Here is a 19,751-nt window from a genome sequence, read left to right as displayed (position 1 = left end):
TTTAGCAGTGTACAAAGAAAACAGACGTCCGAGTGAGTTACCAGTCATTTTTCTTTTAATCTAAGGGATAGTCGAGTCATTCACATATGTTGAGTACTTCAAAGATATTGTACATCGAACCTTGATTATCCTCGTCCGATAACACAGACTTTGCATCAGTCCCTCCTGTGAAAGGACCGATGGAGGTTTGAATCTCTGCAAAGGGATTGCTAGCACTTCACGTATATTGTATCCGTTTTTTTCCAGAAAAATCTCTTTCAACAGTGGTGATGCGTGAATTTGGAGAACAATAGTCTAGTTGTGGTGGGATACGATATATATACCCATATAACGATATAATTTAATATTATCGCATCTTCCACGTGCGGATGAATCTTTATTTTTTATTAGGTATGGAGAATGCTTGGCTGCGGCGTTAAACATAATACAATTTTAAGAGACTCAAAATAACTTAAGTAGTTCAGTTATGTTCACCAGAATCAGATCACGAAAAAGCAGTGGTATTGTTTATACTTTTCTTACCGTAATTTGCAGACTGCCTGTCGACTTATTTTTACACTGGCGCGTACTTCGCGCGAAGACGCGAAGTTACTAAATATGACGTCTAGCATTACCTTAGCTGCAGGAATAAGATCATTCTCTAAAATATTTTAGCTAATTCTACTAGTTTTGTATATAATATTCACTACAGCATATATTATCGAAAAACTTCCAAAAGGTTCGTCAATGTTTTGCTCGATAAGATCACAACCCACTAGGAAAATACTTTTCGCGTACGGTTGATTGGCAGTTTCGTCGATCCATGTTGGAAGGCTAACTAACTACTGTTGTCTAAGTAGAGATGCTATTGCTTAGTTGTTGATTTTTTCACATTGCATGTTGGACGCACTTGATTAAAGACAAAGCTTTTATTGTAAGCTAGTGTTTGATTGAGCTTATTGCTCATCTTAAGCCATGCAATTGTCGTATCTGCTCTGTTCAAGGTCCGTTTCACTTTCTCAAGGACAGTTTTTAGCTTCATGGTCCTGTTGAAGGGATAGAGCACCTCACTGTATTTCTTGTGCAGATATACCAGTAAAGCTGCCTGGGCTTCCCTGAAATATATATGAATAGGGTCGTTGAGGTTTTGAATATAAAAGGTACTGCAAAGTTGATTGAGCATTGTCTTTCTTCACGTTGAGAAGCTGGGCAGTTATAGAGATCAAAATTCTACACGGAATCTCGTGTTCGAATTTCCTATCACAATATTCTGAGAAACTAGCCACTGATACGTCTGTCATCCCAGATGGGCTCAGTAGTTAATGCTTTTTTCCTGCAGCGCCCCGACTTATATTTGACGTACGGGAAACCTGGCGGCAGGGGCTTGTAAGCCGTTGCTGAAGCTCTTGGACAAATTCAGTATTTTTAGCATAGGCTTCCACTGCTACGAGATACAGTATACGGTTAAACGGATTTATGTATTACTAAGCGAGGCTCTAAGCTCTTGTTTTACTGTGATAATCCTGAAATAGATAGAGATCAGGTTATTAAGTTGGTTGATGGTAAAGGCGCCGCTGATGTCGTCTGTTTTCTTCTTTAGGCTCGCTCCTAGTCGTATATTGATTCCCATGTGTGCTGTTGTTCGTTTCTTGTCCTTTGTTAGGACCACTAGGCATTGTTTCGGCCGTGGCTAGTAAAGTTTCGCAAGAAAAGTCCTACCCAAATCGGGCCTTGTCTTTTTTGTAGGATTCTTATCTGCAAGTGCATTCTTATCGGTCGGCTAAGTTAAAAGTAACAGCATTTTAATACCTAGTTGCGTAATGGCGACACGCATTTTTAGCGTACGAAGAAGCACCCCATGGGGGTATAAAGGTTGCCGAGAAATGGGCCGTGTGGTTGAACTGTCGTGTTGCCTTCAAGTTGTTACTGCATGTGGACTCTGGACAGGCCACTTATATGCTTGCAGGTGCTTCAGGTACGTATGTAGTAATTAGCTTATTGCATTAAATGACGCTTCGCATAAGGCTTTCGTATTTTGTTTGAAAAAAAAGTGTTGCCAATTTTTCTTAGACTGTCGACGGATTGCGGGCCTATATCTAAATTTGTTTAAAGCCCTATTGGCGCCACTGTAAAGATTACATCGACTATCGTTGTAACAATGAGAATGAAGATTATCCTAAAAATACTCCCTGGAATGTATTCTTGTAGTTTCTGAAAATCCCTATCTATCGGCATAGGTCAATGTCATAATACTTCCGCTAAATTTCAAACTGCAAGTAATTTTTGGCAGAAGAGAGACTAGCTTATACGTGGCTGCATACTATACGGAAGTAACTTGTTTCGATAGGCCATATACACGTAAAGATAACCTGGTCATCTTAGCAATAGTCGTTTTAGCGGCTCTATTTAGAGGTATACGCGGACCATATACTCCAACGGACGTTTAGTTGAATGGTTCTGGAATTAAGTGATATTCTCGTAGAACCCGGACAAATGATCAGATTGAACGTAGTCGTTATTGCCGCATCGTATCTCTGCGCCTCCTAGGAAGTTTCGATACGGTCAAGCACGAAATAAATAAATTGAAATAATTATTCAAATATCATTCCATGATGTCGTGGCTGGCGTTTACGCTGCACGAGATAGAATTGCCAGTATTTATAGCACACTGCCTGCGATAATAGGCTCCTGTCTGTTAGATTCGTCTCTAAAGAAGATAAACCGTTCCTTGATGAAGTGTCAATTTGACTTGATATTGTACAGTATCTGAGTAGCATTAAATAGGTGAGACTCTGCAAAACTATAGTCCACCATTACAGCAGAGAATACGATAGTACGGAAAAAACAAAATTATTACAGGGTTGTAGCTACTCGATGCTTCCTTATGTGGATGAAAACCTTGTCAAGTACAAAATGATTCAAAGCTTTGGTTATCAGCGGGAAACATTCAATTGAACAATTTGTAATAGTATGGTATATAGCTAATGAGGACTTTGGTTAAGTTCCTTTTGCGATTGCATTGACAAGCGGCAATGTGAACCGAACCTGATCGTTGCCCTTCTGAGCTTGTAACTCCTGTAAATCCTAGTAATACTGATGTGAACAGAATTAGTAATTCTAGATCGTCGAGTTTCATAGTGATAGAATGACGACAACATTTTTTTAGTTTATAGTCAATATTGTTTTTAAGGTGATTTGATAAAATTTATTCTTAAAAAATAAGTTTAACCATTTAAATGAAATTCTAAAAGATGCAGTTCAAAATGGGGCCCTGAATATTGTTCATGATTCTTCCTACTAGTAACCTTCCTATGAGTTTTCCTACTAGTAACAGATCGATTCCCGCCTCATTTTCTTGAACACTAGAAACAAAAATGTTCGGCAGGATGCTCTGTTCGAGCACTGATGTCGATAAGCTTAACATTTGCTTAATATGTAACTTAATCCTATCTTGATTCTGATTCCTAAGTTGAAAATACGCAAGGAACAGTTATTTATAGGCTCCGGGTAGCCTTGCAGCGGTCGTTGCGTTCAGAAACGATGCAGCGTACACTCGTTAAAAGTCCTTTCAAGTGAAGTAACATTAGCGACGTTAGTGCGCCTTTCTAGAGACGTTAATGGACTAGGTACCATGTATGATTGCCTCTATCCTTTCTAGGTTTTTTACGGAGAACAGGTCGCTGTGGAAATACATTCGAGTTTCATTTCCTTTAAAAAAGGGTGATATATTGACAACAGCAAATTTAAATGCTTATAAACAGTGCAATGCGTCCTTCGTCTCATATGCGATAACCATATTTAATAACGACATAATAAGAATACTGCAACAACTTAAAACTTTTAACGGTTTCCAAGCGAACTGTGTCTCAAGAAACAAACGTGGTGAGTAACAAATAAAGGCCTGCAAGCGTTTTTCCAGTTGTTTAACTCAACCAGGAGGTGGAAATTAGCCAACGTAGCCTTAATCAGAACACGAATTCCTTTAAAAAAGTGGAAAAAATTATACCGCTTAAGCAACTCTAATTTTGATGTGATAAGATGAGTTGACAGTTAGTCGCCGCTTTGTCAATAATTTTTCAATACCAATTTAATTCACGGCAAGGCACTACCGAATTCTAACGAGTACGTCCAATGTTTGTCACCTCCGAAATAGTTGTCATATAAAAATTAACCGAGCCATAGCAATGTCCTCATGAGTGCCAGTCTGTGTTACAGAAGAAGTCATCACACGGCCGAATGAAAACACGCCAGAGTTTAAAGGCCTTTTCACAAATTCGGATTTATTAACATGAAAATACGAGTCTGAAAGCTGGTAACACAACAAACCTAGATAGCACTAAATGTTTACACCTGGGACATAAGTTGCGGCCACTGTGACATTTGAAATTATTAGAGTGGATTACAGCGGAACATGCTCAGAGTAACCAGAATTAGGGGCTATTTATAAAAACATTTAGCATTACAATATATTTCGAAGTTCGGAAAGATATCAAATAATACGCTATGCCAATTGTCGGTTTGCGTCTATCGTACTTGTCCTAATGAAGATACTAGATCACTGGAAAATTTGAGATTTCATGTACAGGAAGATCCTACTATTGCGTACTGCCAGCTCGGTAGGTACAGACAATACTGAACTGATTTGTTCTTTTCAACGGACGGACGACGGTGTACAATGTACAGCGTTTGTCAACTGTTCAAGTGGCTCTATAAGTTACATTACAATTCACTATAATGCCTTGCCATAGAGTATCACGCTTTTTCGAAATATACCATCAGTAACTTATGCATAACAAGGAAAACGGTGAAATACTGTGACGTTCATCTGTCTCTGCCTAGCTAGGTTTTTTCAATGTAGTAAAGTAATTCGGATTTACAGGAGAACACCAGCAGGATCTTTTGGCATAGTTAGCTGAGAGACTAAACTGTCGTATCGTGATGGCCATCACTCACCCTTCATTTAGTAGCTCTCTGGATTATCTTCGGCCAAAATAGCTTCATTTTCTATAATAATTTTTGCGGACATCTTTCTGTACAGGTCTTGAAGAAGGCCGACGACGATATAAAAATACCGCTTCAGTATCTAAAACATGGTTTTGAAAATTAGTTTCTTGCTCAGGCGGCTGTGACATCTGCACGTTAAGCACGTCCTCGTACGAAGCGTATGCGATAGTTTATTTCATCGTTTATTATTTATTTTAGTATCTCTAATGGAGTGCACACAGATAAAAAGCTCAAGTGCGCCAATCAGTAGCTCAGGGGCGCCTTTCAATATCGCATACTTTATCCCATAGATTTTCTAGGAGCTACAGCTTAGGTCTGGCATCCCCAATGTATATTTCTAGTGAGAGTCACGTCAGACACTTATGAGTCAGTTATGAGAACGACAGCTCTGCGCGGAGCTTGAGGCTTGCATTCCTTTTTGCAGCAGTCTGTCGTTTTAGATGGGCTGAATAGTTGCTGAACGTCGTTTGGCCTTAACGCCGTGTAATAGAATCGCATTGTATAGAACAGCATGTTGAGGAACCAGGGCATCACCCTTTGCCCTTGCGTCCGATTAGCCGGTGCATCTCAAATTGTCTTAGGCCTCTTATAGGTTCAAGTTAATCGAGTGTAAACTCTACACGAATGATGGGCTCACATTATTTTTTTAAGTAGGACAACTGTCTACCTTTTCCATTAGATTATCCACAGGCTAAAGTCTTAGTTTAAAATTTGCTATTACTCTCGTTCCATCTTACCAAGTTCACATTGCACGCTACCTCAGCTACAAACATCAAAGTTCTGTACGACGTGACGTTTCCCACATTGCTTTCGTAGCATTCTAGAAGCGTGGAAAACTTTTTGCATTAGCGCTGTTTACCCTTCATAATATACGCCTCCTAAATCAGATGCTACATTTCGCTCTTAAGAACATGGTGGCATATTAAAAAAAACAAAACTTCTGGTTATACTATTTCTATACACGTAAACTGAAACCAATCGAATACCATATTTTTAATAGCTACGAGAAGCTGTGCTGTTGAGAATTGTTTCTCGAAAAACCAAAGGGACAGGTTTAGTGAAATAATTGATATAAAAATGGCTCGCAGTATTGTTTAACTTCTCCTTTAGAATTGCCATCTTTAACAGGTCGGAACTAATACTGGTTATGAGTCCTGTCTCATTCTATTGTTGCGCAAATGAGATATCGTCACATCACGTTCTACCTTCTTGTACAAATCGAGGATTTGAGTAACTATAAGAACGCTTCTTTGCATTATTTGAACGTCTGCTTAGTCTTGTATTTTTCTGCGATCGCGCTTTGATTCGTGTCTATGTAAGCTACCGCAGCAGGCTGCTAGCCAAATCGCTTATACTATTTGAGTATGTGTTGAAGGAATGGAGAACCTATTTCAGACATGTCTAGATTTTTCGAAGCACTTCTGAGTAGTAGTGGATTTTTTAAGGTTCTTAATAATATTTCGAATCCTTTTCGCTGTGAGAGTTACATTGGACATTATCGTAACTAAGGGTTAGAGTATCCCCGTAAATGGCTTATCGACGATTTACCTTATACTTCTCTATAGGTATAGTTACATTCTAGTTTTAAAGGCTGCTTAATGTTTTACTCGTAGACGTTGCGTCTTACGTTTATTGTTGTGACGCTCGCTGTTACTTAGAATCGTATCCTGAAGCTCTAAGTTACAAAGTAAATGCGCGTTCCAGTTTTCGTTTCGCAAAACCTTTTTCAAATAACGTCGTTTTAAGTAATAGAGTGTTACACGTAATAATTTCGTTTACGTAACGTAAGCTTTTTCGTTAGGTAACAGTCCACAATCTAGAGCAAAGTGTTATCTTCTCACTGAGGGGAAATGCATATATTTACCAGGATGAGGGAGCCACATGTGCGTTTCGAGAAAAACATGTATTCAGCTTAGTTCAGCTAACATGGTTATGTTAGTACGTAAATGTGTAAATATTGATAATGATGGTACGTTTTCGTAATCAAAATTTCAGTCACCAAGAACGATATAATAACATTCATTGTCAGTAATCTTAATATTATTGATGAATAACAATACGGTTACCACTGCCATTGCCAGAAGAGATTTGTACTGAGTGAATTTCTTTTCAGGCATTCTATTACACCCCAGTGTTTGCGCATACTAAAAGTGGGTCCGTTCTAAACACTTCGAGAACAGATGTATCGCTGTTACGCTCGCCCTTCATCGTTATGATACAAGAGCCCCGTTAAAATATACTTTTTTTATACAGTTGTTTTTTTAGTACGCTGGCGCCTTAAGCGGATTTGCGGAAATCAAATCTTAGATTTAAGCCATGGTAACTATTTTCAGCTCCACACGATGACGAAATAAATAAAAGATAGTGTAGCAATGTAAGGTTCAAATCAGTTATGTTCAGAGTTATCGTGTCATATTATTTGTCTTCGCTCTCAAACGGATTTAGTAAAGTAAGAGATAAGCTTTTTATCGTAGCAAACCTATTGATAAGTAAACATAATCTACTAACTTTACAGCAGTAAGCAAAAGCGACAGTCAGACTACAGGAAACTTAAACACATTTTTTGTTCACTTGGAATTTTTCATGACAGCAATTTGAAATAAACAGGCAGACGAAATCCTAACCGTTTTTCAGCGAGCGAGCGAGAGAGAGAGGGAGGGGAGAGGGAGAGAGGGGAGAGGGAGAGAGGGGGAGAGACCCAGAAACAAGATTCGCCGTAAACCTAAAAAACCCAAGAGAGATTTTTCAACCGTGGAATCTAATGGAATGGAAAGAGGCAAGCACAAACATACGTAAAATTGGTATAGTTAAGGTGAGACGTCCTTTTACGTACGCTAGAGCTATAACTACAATAAGCAATTTGCTTTTTATTTGTAACTTTCTTCTGAGCTACTAAAATCACTTTTTCATGTTTATCGTGTTCTAACCTCAAACGAACAAAGCTCACCAATGTTAAAGGAAAACGATCTTTATCTGAAATTTCAAACACAAATACTTTCCTTAAATTGTGTCTGTAATTCGTAAGGGTAATGAAGTCGGTTAAAAATGTCAACGATATCGTTAATTTTGCCTCGATCATTCTCATCCAGTGGCGTAGTGGGCGCACACATCTCTTTCCTAACGGCGTAGAGCTGCAGCTTAAAGTTCTTTAAAATAGGATTTTCAACTGTAGACGTGCCTTGCATAAACCCACTGTCCGCTATGCCCATGATTTGTTTTGAGCGAACGGAGCGTAAAACAAATGATGTTTTAAGCTTGCAGTAAACAGACAGCAATCTGACCGAAGCTGTTTCTTCAAGGATGGATGTGCTGCAGTGGGATCGGGCAAAGTTACCATTGTGTCATTTCTTACAGGCACATTATCTCTTCCGATTGATTTATTTTTTTACTGGATTTGCTATTTGCAGACAGGTTCTACTTTTACGCTAAAAATTGCCGGAGGTACAACGTATGGTTGAGTGTTGCCTGTACATCTGTAATTGCTTTAAATAGGTTACTAATATTCTTATATTATATACTAAGATAATATATTAGAAATGTATGAATGATGAGGTTTTTGAAAAAGGTTCAGGTGAAGAGGTTTAAGAGCATGGTCATCATTGCTTTAAAATTTCGTACTGCTGCTGACGGATCCTAGAATCTGGCAATATTTCTGTTTCACTTATAGAAATTGTCACATTAAGCATTGTCGCAGCTTTGGATAGCAAAATTTCCCGTGAAACGTCATGTCGTGGACGGTTGTGGGTCTTAAGTTACCTTCATGGCCTTTGCTTCAGATAAGTTCAATGATTTATTGACATTTTTTCTAGGGCTTTCATCTTTTTTCAGCCTGCTCTGCCCTTTTCTTTTATTTCACTCATATTGAGCAGGGTGACGAGAATCTGGTGGATTCTGGGGTCCGTTTCGGATTGGTGTTTATTGCATGGATATACGGTATTGCTGCAGACAAACTCTTTCAAGCTGATTTCCGCAAAGAGGTCCTCCAATAATGTTCACTTATTTCTCGGGTTCTCTACCGTTACTAGATCAAGCTCAATGCTTGCTGGTAATTTTTTCCATTTTACTCACGCTCAGGACTGTCGCAACTACTATTTCGCGTGGCACACCTGGTGCGATTTTTTTTTTCTACTGCTTTAAAATTTCTGTTTATTGTTTAACAGTAAGTAAATTTGCTAGACATTAGCTTCCTGTATACCATAAAAACCTAACACTATGTTATAACTGCCCTACAAGTGGCGTCCCTCAAGGATCTTTCTTGAAATGTATATAGACGAGATTCTTGAGGCCTTGTTTAGTGAAGGGGTTTTCAAAACAATTCGCTTGCCCCTTTCGGGCAATTGTTGATTGTAGAATAATTCCAGTGTTTTTTGCCTGTACCCACTGCGACATTGAGCGCAGCCTTAACGACTAAAGTTCTCTGAATATTTTAGAGCTTCTACTCTGCCCACCTTTGGGCACGATAAGTTCGCTAAATTGAAATATTGTCTAAGTTTTTGGCCCATGATACTATTTTAAATCGAACTTTGAGGGTGGTCATTAAAATATACCAAAGTATTAATAGTGTTATGTATTGTGCAGGCACGGTAGCTTAGTGAAAACGTTATTATATTGTATATTTCAATATAGTGCCGTGTTGTAGAGCCGGAATAACATCACATTTAGAAAGCTCATGTAGAAGATGATGGATGCAGCTGCTCGAAGGTTTTGTAGCTATACGAACCAATATATTATTAGTAAAGGTCCTGTAAAAAAAGGAAGACATAACAGATTTAATTTCAGCCCTCAAAGATCAGACAGCTTGCACAGTATGCAAATGCTCGCCAGAGCGAGATGCTTTACACTATAGGAACTGCTCCTGGGCACTATATACCGGCTTAACGGAGCAATCAAGCTTAAATTATGGTAGATAAATTATGTAGTAACAATGCACGTCTATAGGGGAATAGACACGATCCTATTGTTTGTATTTCGTGAACAGTGATTTCTGGTAAAAGAGAACTGGACGCTCGACAGACGCCCTTATTGGCATCTCTCAAATGGCGACCTCTTGATCGGCATGTTTTTTCTTCTCACGCGTAGAATGAACGGGTCATTTTTCTTACGTGGGTTAGCTGCGCATTAACTTGCTCAATCAATAGCTGATGAATAACTAGTACTAAATTGAGTCGCTTTATGGGTCGGTTCGTGATGCGACCCCACCGTGTTCGGGACTGCGTGATTCAGCAAATATGGCAAGAGGATAAATAGCTATTATGAGATACCTTTACTCAATCGTTGCCTTAATAATTATTTGGCATACATTTCTATAGCTTGACAAAGAAATAGACGGTAGAAACAATCTACTTGTTACTTGTATAGCTCGTAATACTTGTCGTTCGGATCACCTTTTGTACTGCCGTAAAATTTTGTTCGGCCTATTACATTGGCAACTTTTGTTGCTATTAACATAATTTTTTTATGAATCTATTGTTGTTGTCGTCGTCTTCGAGCTGAAACGTCAAACATCATGTGATGAGCCAGTGACGATAGATTATCTGTGACTAGAGACAGAGTTGGTATCAATGCAACGCAAACGAACTTATCGATCCTCTGATAACTAACTGTTCGAAGTTTACACGAGGGACTACTAAAGGCAAATAGGTGAAGAGACATAGTATATATGCTTGTCGAGCAAAAACGAGCTTATTTTCAATAGTGCAATAGTGTTAATTAGCTAGCAAACATAGAATAGTTTTGACGTTTCGATTTGTCATCGTTCTATCAGACAAATAGAATGTAATCAATGGCGAAAAACGATGTGTATGCGAGGTATATATGCGTCATTCAATAGCTAGGGTCGAAGAACATGTGCAACTAGAAAATTCAATTAATTTTATCTTTAAAACGTGTTCGTACTCTAGATTTGATCGTTTTCATTTAAAGAATCTATGTTGAGCATAGTTCATTTACTTTACTGCCGTGCAACAACGTGCACATACTCAACAAGTTGTCAGTAAGCTCCTATCAGATCATCGTCCAGACGAATCTCTAGTGTCTAACCGATAAACTACGCCTTTGGCAGACTTCATACTGACATTTCATTAGCAACTTGTTTTCTTACGCTTACGGCTCCCAGAACGGCCAGTACTGACGAGTCGCTGGCAGTAAAAAATTTGGCACTCCAAGTATCAGACCACGCTAAAGGCCCTTAAAATGTCACACAAGGCCTCCTCGAGGTCGATTGCTTGTTTGTGTACGCCATTAGCTAGCTATTACAGAACATATGTGTAAAAAGCGTCAGCTGGAATCCTAGTGAGCGTAACAGAGGTCCAAGGCAAAGATATGAACGGGATTCTAGCTCTCTGAGATTTTTTTCTATAGAATACCCATCTTCATCTACATTAAAGTGCGTTCTGGAAAAATAGCGTCGCACGACCGCGGACCGAGCTTGCACGGACTCAAGCTGAGAATGCCGTGCTCACCAAGTTGATATTTATGAATGAATTGACCAGCAACCGAAAAGGAGTCAAATAATCTAAATGACACCTCATTTAGTGACGACCGCTCATCAGGTCTGATCAAGACGCTTAGCTTATAATCCAATATATTACCGAAATGATGAGAAACAAACGAAGATCACTTGAAATTTCCTAACTTTACTTTTGTGTTTCCCTAAAATAAGCAAAAGACCGGATCATGCGTGCGTTGTCAAATGATAAATGGCAGTTCCACGCGGTCTATAAGCGTGGCAGTGACAGCGTACTGGTTGACGTATTTACCTGCTAAACTAGGGAACACGTGGTTATGTAAGCTTAAAAGCGGGCGTGGATATACTTCGTTCAATGCTGTGAGCCAGCCGTAAGAAATAATGTCTAACTGCATAAGTATTGGAAGAAAATCACACGGGAAAATATATGCTAAACTAAAATATATGCACTTGTGAGTACTAAGAGGAGGAAAGTATCGTAGGAATCTTCTATTATCTGTTCGGTATGATGCTCTTAATTTATTATGTGATGGAATTGTTTGTTTTACGCTTTAAAAGGTGCAGTACTCTCCTTGGTAGAATAGCTATTGATTTCGACCTCTTTTAAAAATGGTGTTCTTATCTCACTCTTGTGCGTTTTAAAGCGAATGAGGTTTCAAAACAGTGATCTCGTTTTAGTATAGGTTTCCCACTCGAGCATCGATCTTCGATAGAATAGTGTCCCACAACCCTTGTATAATAGCGCTATACTCGTAAGGCAAAACGGCCTCCTTCTATACTACATTCTGCATAGTCCTGTCGCAGTAGCTGAAGTTCCGCTTGCAGCGTTCGCGTACTATTCAATAGCTGTTTGTCTAACCGTCCTCAAACGATTTCCGATCGCTCTAATGTTATGCTAAGCTAAGCCTAGTTCAAGCACTAAAATCGAGCTGCACGTAGATACGAGGTAGGGAATGAGTCTAGCGGGATTTTAAAGTTTTACCTTGATTTGGTATCGGAATTGAGGAGTTCTTCATGCCCCAGCTGCTAGACGCGGTTCCCACTCATATAATACTAACTAAAAGCTATAATTTAAACGTTGCATCTTAGTCGATACGTTTTACCTGATCATAGTTAGTCGGCAACTGTAGACAAATTGACAAACTTTTGTGCACTACCTATTTCGACTGGGTGTTTTTAGAAATTTTAATAATATTTGAAAGACCTGATTAAAAAGATGTTGTGAAGACTATCTGACAAAAGTTTTACTAAAAAAAAAAGGATAAAATTTTGTATTCGATAATACGTAGTTTCTAACTAGCTATATGTAATTTTGGTTGGGCCAAAAAAACATTATCAAATATAAAGGAAATGCAAGGTATGTGCTTCGCTGCTATACCTTCCCGACATCACGATTATACAAAATCACATATTTGAAGTAGTGAATAATTCAGTAATAACACATGTTAGTAGTTAAAAAAATTGTGTCTACAAGCTTTAGTAAAGAAATATATTACGCTTGCATAAATCACGAAAGTACTTTAAATTATTTTTGTCCACTACAACTATCCAACTTCTCTCTTGTAAGGTACTTTCTTCCGCGAAAATGGCGCAGGCCATGATTTCATCCGACGTCTTATGTAACATACGTCACCATAGACGATAACTGCACAGTTTATTCTATCATCGTGAAATACTGTTTGTTATGTTCGTCTTCAAGCGTGTACTTAAAAGTTCCTACATGCTTATCGTGTGCGCTCCCAGCCCCGTGAAGGGGGGCAGATTGCCAGAACGAAGATTTTCGGTTAGACTGAGACGAAGCGAGATGTAAGACGAGCATGCGATGGAGACTGACGCCAGAAGAAGCGTGGCTCGATAGTCTCAGGTTCATGGAAGCTAGCAGCTATTAAAATCAACTGGCAAGTAACCTAGTAATAAGCCTTGCTTGGCCATAATCCAGTGTTTGGTGAGCTTAACAAGTCGTTCTCTATCTTTCCGCTTTCCTAGACGGGCTCTTTTTATTGCGGCGGGAAGACCTACAAGTCGGTAAGCAGTAGACCGGCCAGCCATCGTGAACGCATGCTACGGCGAACGGCCCTGCCGAGCGCAAACGTTTGCGCCATAAAGATTAGGTCCAAGGAACTTTAGCCACCTCGATATTGTCGTCGTTCTTGTTGTTGCTGGGGATGGTGGTGGTAGTAATGCTGCTGCTGCTGCTGCTGCTGCTGCTGCTGCTGCTGCTGCTGCTGCTATTGTTGTTACCGCCTGTCCGCCTAGGATAACGATATAATCACCGCACCCCCATGGTAGTAATAATGGTCGTAACGTTGTTGTTCGCCGTTAACACGTGAACGCTGTTGCTTAACAATCACTCCGATACGTAATGACACGGAGTAGGGTATTTGTATAATATGTGCAGATATCGTCTACCTATAAGCGCACACGTGCACGGACTTTTGCATGCATTGTTACACGAGCAGAACTAGGTAGTCAAATGAAATAACATGCAAATGTAGAAAACAAGGGGAACAGCAGCTAAGATAACTAGAAGTGTTTAGCTGTACTCGTATTACGTCTGTATTATAATAAAACTTCGTGAAGTTTGTTTGTTTCGAAACAAATATGAAGGCAAAAACGTTTTGCGACAGGCGCCGAGTACCGAACGAGGCTGGACCCTAAAAAGTGGAGTAAATTAAATCGCCTATTACGAACGGAAGTATTTATCGCTAGATGTGAATATACTGTGAAATTATTAGCTCAACATTGCGAAAGCCTACGCTATAGTGTATTAGGTTATATGCGGTCGCTAGGACTGTACGGCTACTCGCCAATCAACTCTTGTCTCTCTATTATCTCTAAACAATCTGATAGCTCCGAGACGGCCAAATGCACAGTCCAAACAATGCTTTGCCCGCAGTTAGTATGGCGTGTGTATATATAGTCCTTAACCGAAAGATGATAGCTGGTTTAACACTTCGAGCAAAACTTTATCAGAACATCTTCTGGGCACTGGGTAGATGAACGTATGTTTTTCTTGCCACCGCTATGCCTCCAAAAATGATGGGGAAACATTTAACGGGCAGATATTGATACTTCCTTGCTGGTTTTTTTTCCTTCTTTGTTTTTCACCCTTCAAAGTCAACCGGTTCACGAGATCTAGCTATTTATTTCTAGCCTTGACTGCCGCTACGACTCCTTTGTGCACCGACACTAAAATTTCTGCTAAATGCATGATTGTAGCTTTTAAACTTTTTCGTTCTAGCCTACAAACATGACTTGATGTTAATCGTATTTGGAACCATACCCAAATGAATTGGTCTCTACAGACAACAGCCTAGAGTTCCTGGGATGGTTTTTCCCGAAGTCTAGTATATGGTATTTTGATGAATTGACATCAGCATCGAGTTGATCTTCTCGTTTGTGACGGGTCGGTGAACGACCTATTGCCACTGCGGAAGGATGAGTGAAGCTTACAGCCTATATTTTTCACAACCATAGCGCGAGATGTCGTGAAGCCCGTATGAACGGGCGTGATACTGGATCTTCAGTGCTGCTCGCATGCCGCGTGTGTAAGTGACACTTAGAAAATGAAGGAAACTTTATATAACTTTGAGAATTTCGCCACAGGAGTTATTACACTTGCCTATTTCAACTACGAAATGGACTTTGATGTGTACCTATGCGGCTCCTCAGTATTTTAAGTATCTGGCCTGTCTATAGTCCTTCATAATACATGCATAACGCCTTGTTTGGATGGTCGACTTCAGGACATCATCAATGTCGTCGTATCGAAAAAAACGTCTGTTATTATTCACATGTCAGTCACTGCGTTCACCACTACAGGTCTGAGCGTGCAGCGGGCAAATTTGACGGGCACTTGCAGGCCACGTACCTGCCTATCTTCTTGCCCTTAACACATTAAGAGGTCCTGGTCCCCTCATAGCTAACCAATTAAAAGAGATTTGCTGCCAGCTGAAAAGACAAACAAGCAGGATAATTTTTACAACAATATTGCTCATTGGATGTTTGTAGGGCAAACGTCGTCGTCATCAACTTGATATTTTAGTAGATTGGACTGGCCTGGCAATACGATCAAGGGCACACGTGGCGAAACTCTTTGTTTAACACAGGTAAATTAAAACGTTTCGCTTACTTAAAATACAGAATATATGTGTACACTTTGTTATTCAAGTATATCTGTTTATAGGATATTATAAATTACTTCAGATTTTGAACTATGTGTATAATGTGTCGTTATCAGTGTTTTGAGCAACGACTTCTCTTTCTCGCTTAATTCGAGATCGAATTATTATGATAAATTAGAAATTAGAAATCATAATAAACAGTCTAGTTGTTTTCTTTGTTCACACAAATTCTGTAGAGGGTTCTTTTGACAGACTAGAGGAGAGTCCTTGTTTGAAAGCAACAAGGACTCTCTTCTGGTCTCGTTCAACCTAAGACCTAGTAGTCCAAGGTCCACGTGTATTATGCCACAGCTTTCCTTAAGACGCCTGAACAGCTAGATAATTACATGCGAAATGGTGATTCCAACTCAATATCGCAACACTGTTTATTTACAAAATAAGCTGCCCATACAAACAGACAGTAGCTTTCTAATGAGCGCAATATATCTGAAGATTATTATCTATGTATACGTATTTTCAGTTTAATAACATTCCCCGGGGGCGAGTATAAATATATAAGGTCTGCCAGAGTTGCAACTAACGAGACGATGACTAATAGAAGACCACGAACTGACCGAGATCAGTCACACGGTCCGAGATTACATGAATAAAATGCTGCGTTCTATTTCAATGGCAGAACGAACGGCAATAACCTATATAGTTTGTTTGTGACATCTTTCCATCTCAATTCTATTATTATCTTGTAGACACGAATCAACTACTCCTACGGCACGTGGGCAAGCCACTGAAAGGAAACTAGCTCTAGCTTTTCTTTCGGCCCATCCCATAACAAGAATAGAATGATTCTTAGTTATACAGTCGTGTGCACCGTCACGATGTCGTAATGCATGCTAATAATACCTTACGATAGACATCGTAACATAAACAACGTAGAGCTACTAAACGTTTTCTTTTTCAACCCGATCAGTCCAGGGTTTGTCAAAACTGCTCTCCCCACCCACCCACCCACCCACCTTCGTACCTTTGTATTTAGTGCATCCAATGTCGACATCCCTCTTGTTATCACTTTGTTGAATGGCAAAGTTTTGTTGGCTTGATACTTCAAGGCTCAGTAAATTGTAAGTAATAAATTGTAAGTAATTCATGAAAAAGAACAAGGACTATATATATGATTAAGCTAGGTTACAGGGATTCCTACAATATGCAAACCGCTTTGGTTCGTTCTAGAACGTGCTGTTACAGCAATCGCAAGACTTGCCAAAAAACCAGCTTAAATCTAGTAATTGCTCTAACTCAAAGGAAAATAATTACGCTTATATTAACTATTAAAAAAATAAGCCGATTTCATTTTTTTCTACAAGTAAACTTAAGGCTTGTTGCAAAAAAAATTGTCTCACATATATATATACATCGTAGACTACACTCTACTTTGAGCGCATGCCGAACAAATGACCAAATTTTTCAGTTGTTGTTCTTGTTATATATATATATATATATATATATATATATATATATATATATATATAAAAGAGAGAGAGAGAGAGAGAGAGATAAAGGGAGAGGAGATTTGATAAGCGCAGATATGTATTATTCAAATAATAGGACAGTTTGTCAGCATATTCGCGATACCTCTTCACTTATCAGAGTGAATGGTCCTTTGAAATTTTCTAAAGAAGAATTAGTGAACACAATTGTGGGCTAATATTGACCACTGCTAGGTTTAGGCCGGCCTCATCTGCATCAGGAAAAGCTTTCCGAATTATATATAACTATTATGTTATAACCGTAGTGGTTTGACAATAGCATTATATCCGAATAAGTTTGTTGCACATGAAATGAAAAGTGAAGCATGGTTACGGCCAGCGAGAGGTTTGTAGAAGTAAACGCAGTACGGCTTGTACAAGCCAACAATACAGAAAGTCAGTTCAGACACGTGCGGGATTCTTATTTTTATCGATAGTGCATGTACCAATACATTATATGACTAAGCTGGCATTTGACATGTGTCGTTCTGTGAAACAAAAATGGGCCTATTTATCGACATTTAAATACTCGGACATCCTCCAAAGAGTATATAACGCTGACGGGAATGGAGATTTCTGAAAACGAGCTCGGATTGATGCTCATATCTCATGTGAGGTCTAGACGCCTGACTCTGATGAGTCGATTTCCGATGGGAGGCGCCTGTTTATCTTATCTGAGGTTGAACGCAAGGGAAGGGCTAAGCGAAGCCAGGCGTATACCCGCAAAATCCATATCTTAGAGCAACAGAGCCCTAGGCAGTGTAATAGAATACTTCAATGCTTCAGCCGAGCAAATATAAAAAAAAAAAAAACGAGATTTTCGTACGTGTTCTAGAACAGTATTGGATATTGGAATACCATAAAAGTGTCGCTTTGTCGTCTTAGACTAGTCACTCCATCCCTACATGACAAGAAAGACATTTAATCTACCTAACAACACATACCAAGAGCTACGTGGTATGGCAAGTCTCATTACGAACAGGGTTAATCGATATCACGCTGAAGCTCAATAATATTACGGAATCTAAAGAGGGAATCGAATTTAAGAATCAGCTAACATAATATGCGAAAAAAAACTGCACGCGTATTCTCTGTGTAGCACGTACGATATTTAGGGGCTAGACTGTGTCAGGCTTATGTAATTGAGTATCACAGCAAATCGGTACGTGCACTGCTTTATATAAGAAACGTGCAATTAAACTGTATGTTCCAATCCACCACTTTTCTATAAATGAATTGAACTGGTGCACTTTGAATTAATTAAGTGTTCTGCTTGTTAATCCTAAATTAACTTTTAAACTTCCGGAACTAAATTCTGAACCTGCAAGACACAGGCAATAAAAGAATGTATCGTTTTGTTCATGTTGAACAAAATTCGCGGTAATTTTTATTACGTACGAGAAATAGAGGAGTCGCTTGTTCCGCTAGTTAGTCCGGCACCCTGACTTAGATTCTAATTGTTCTCGTGTAGAACAGTAACCTTAAGACCCTCAGATACTGTGTCCTATGGTGCTAAAACAAAATCTAGACCTGCCATGATGAATGATGAAGACAATGCGATTTTCGCCTTGTTCTTCTCTCACAGAACAGTCACTCACAGAAAAGTGTACGTTAGTGTAGATATGGTGGTCGGTGGGATTGGTTTGCCTCAAAAACGTTGGGTTACACTGCTAACTGATTGCGTCCAGTTAGATCGATGGTAAGTAATTATTTGTTGCCATAAAAGTGTAGGACAGTTACGATCTTACCAATCATTTAACACCGTGAATAAATTCGTTGCCTTACAACTGCCAACGTCCTTTGCATATGTTATCAGAAATTATCGTTTGTTCAATGCTATTGTTGTATTATTATCTTGTACGATATGCCGAATCCATAGTTTTATTTATGAGCTTTACTAGGGAACTTCGGGAGCAGTATCCAGAGGTAGGCGTACGTAGATCGGGTTAAAAGTTTTCCTTAGAAGTTAACAGGAATTGCATTAAAAGTTTAATTCGATTAATTACTTAAGACTGAGATGCGTTTGTGCACGTATTCCTGCTAAAAGCAAATCTCGTTGCCCCAATAAGCTTTCCAATTTTAGTCGTTGTCGTCGTGTCTTCGAAAGAACTTCAGCGAAATAGCCTTCTCGAACGGTGGCCGCGTCTACCGACATTTGAAATTTTCAATTTGAAAACACTCGATTATTGTGTTATGACAAATACAAATATATATATATATATCGATAAGTCGAACGCTAGTGTCTAAAAGCGGTCATGAGCTTTGCTGGTAAAGCATCTTTGTAACTTTGGGAACCGGTAAGGGAGAATTATCTTAAGGCAGGTTTGACCTGCGGACTTAGCCCCACAACGTTGTTGACGTCACACACACAGTTGAACAGAATCGACGGAGATGAACCATTGCCAGCGTGGCATCACGTGTTTCTCATGAGTATCGCGCAAACTGAACGTAACTGACGGGATCGGCTCAATGTGAGGAATGAAGGAAGGGACAAAATGACAGCTGTTGAACGCTGAAAGTTCATTATATGGCAACGAAATGCAATACGAAGACAACATATCGCGAACCTAACATAGGTGAAGACATCCTCATTTATCGAATGTACTCAGCGAAAGCATAGGAAATGAAGTATCGTCAGATAGATGAAGGAAATAC

This window comes from Varroa destructor, unplaced genomic scaffold (assembly GCF_002443255.2).
Source record: "Varroa destructor unplaced genomic scaffold, Vdes_3.0 BEIS01000003.1, whole genome shotgun sequence".
NCBI classification, from domain to species: Eukaryota; Metazoa; Arthropoda; class Arachnida; order Mesostigmata; family Varroidae; genus Varroa; species Varroa destructor.
The sequence above is the reverse complement of the archived record's forward strand: the minus strand, read 5'-3'. Positions refer to the sequence as shown.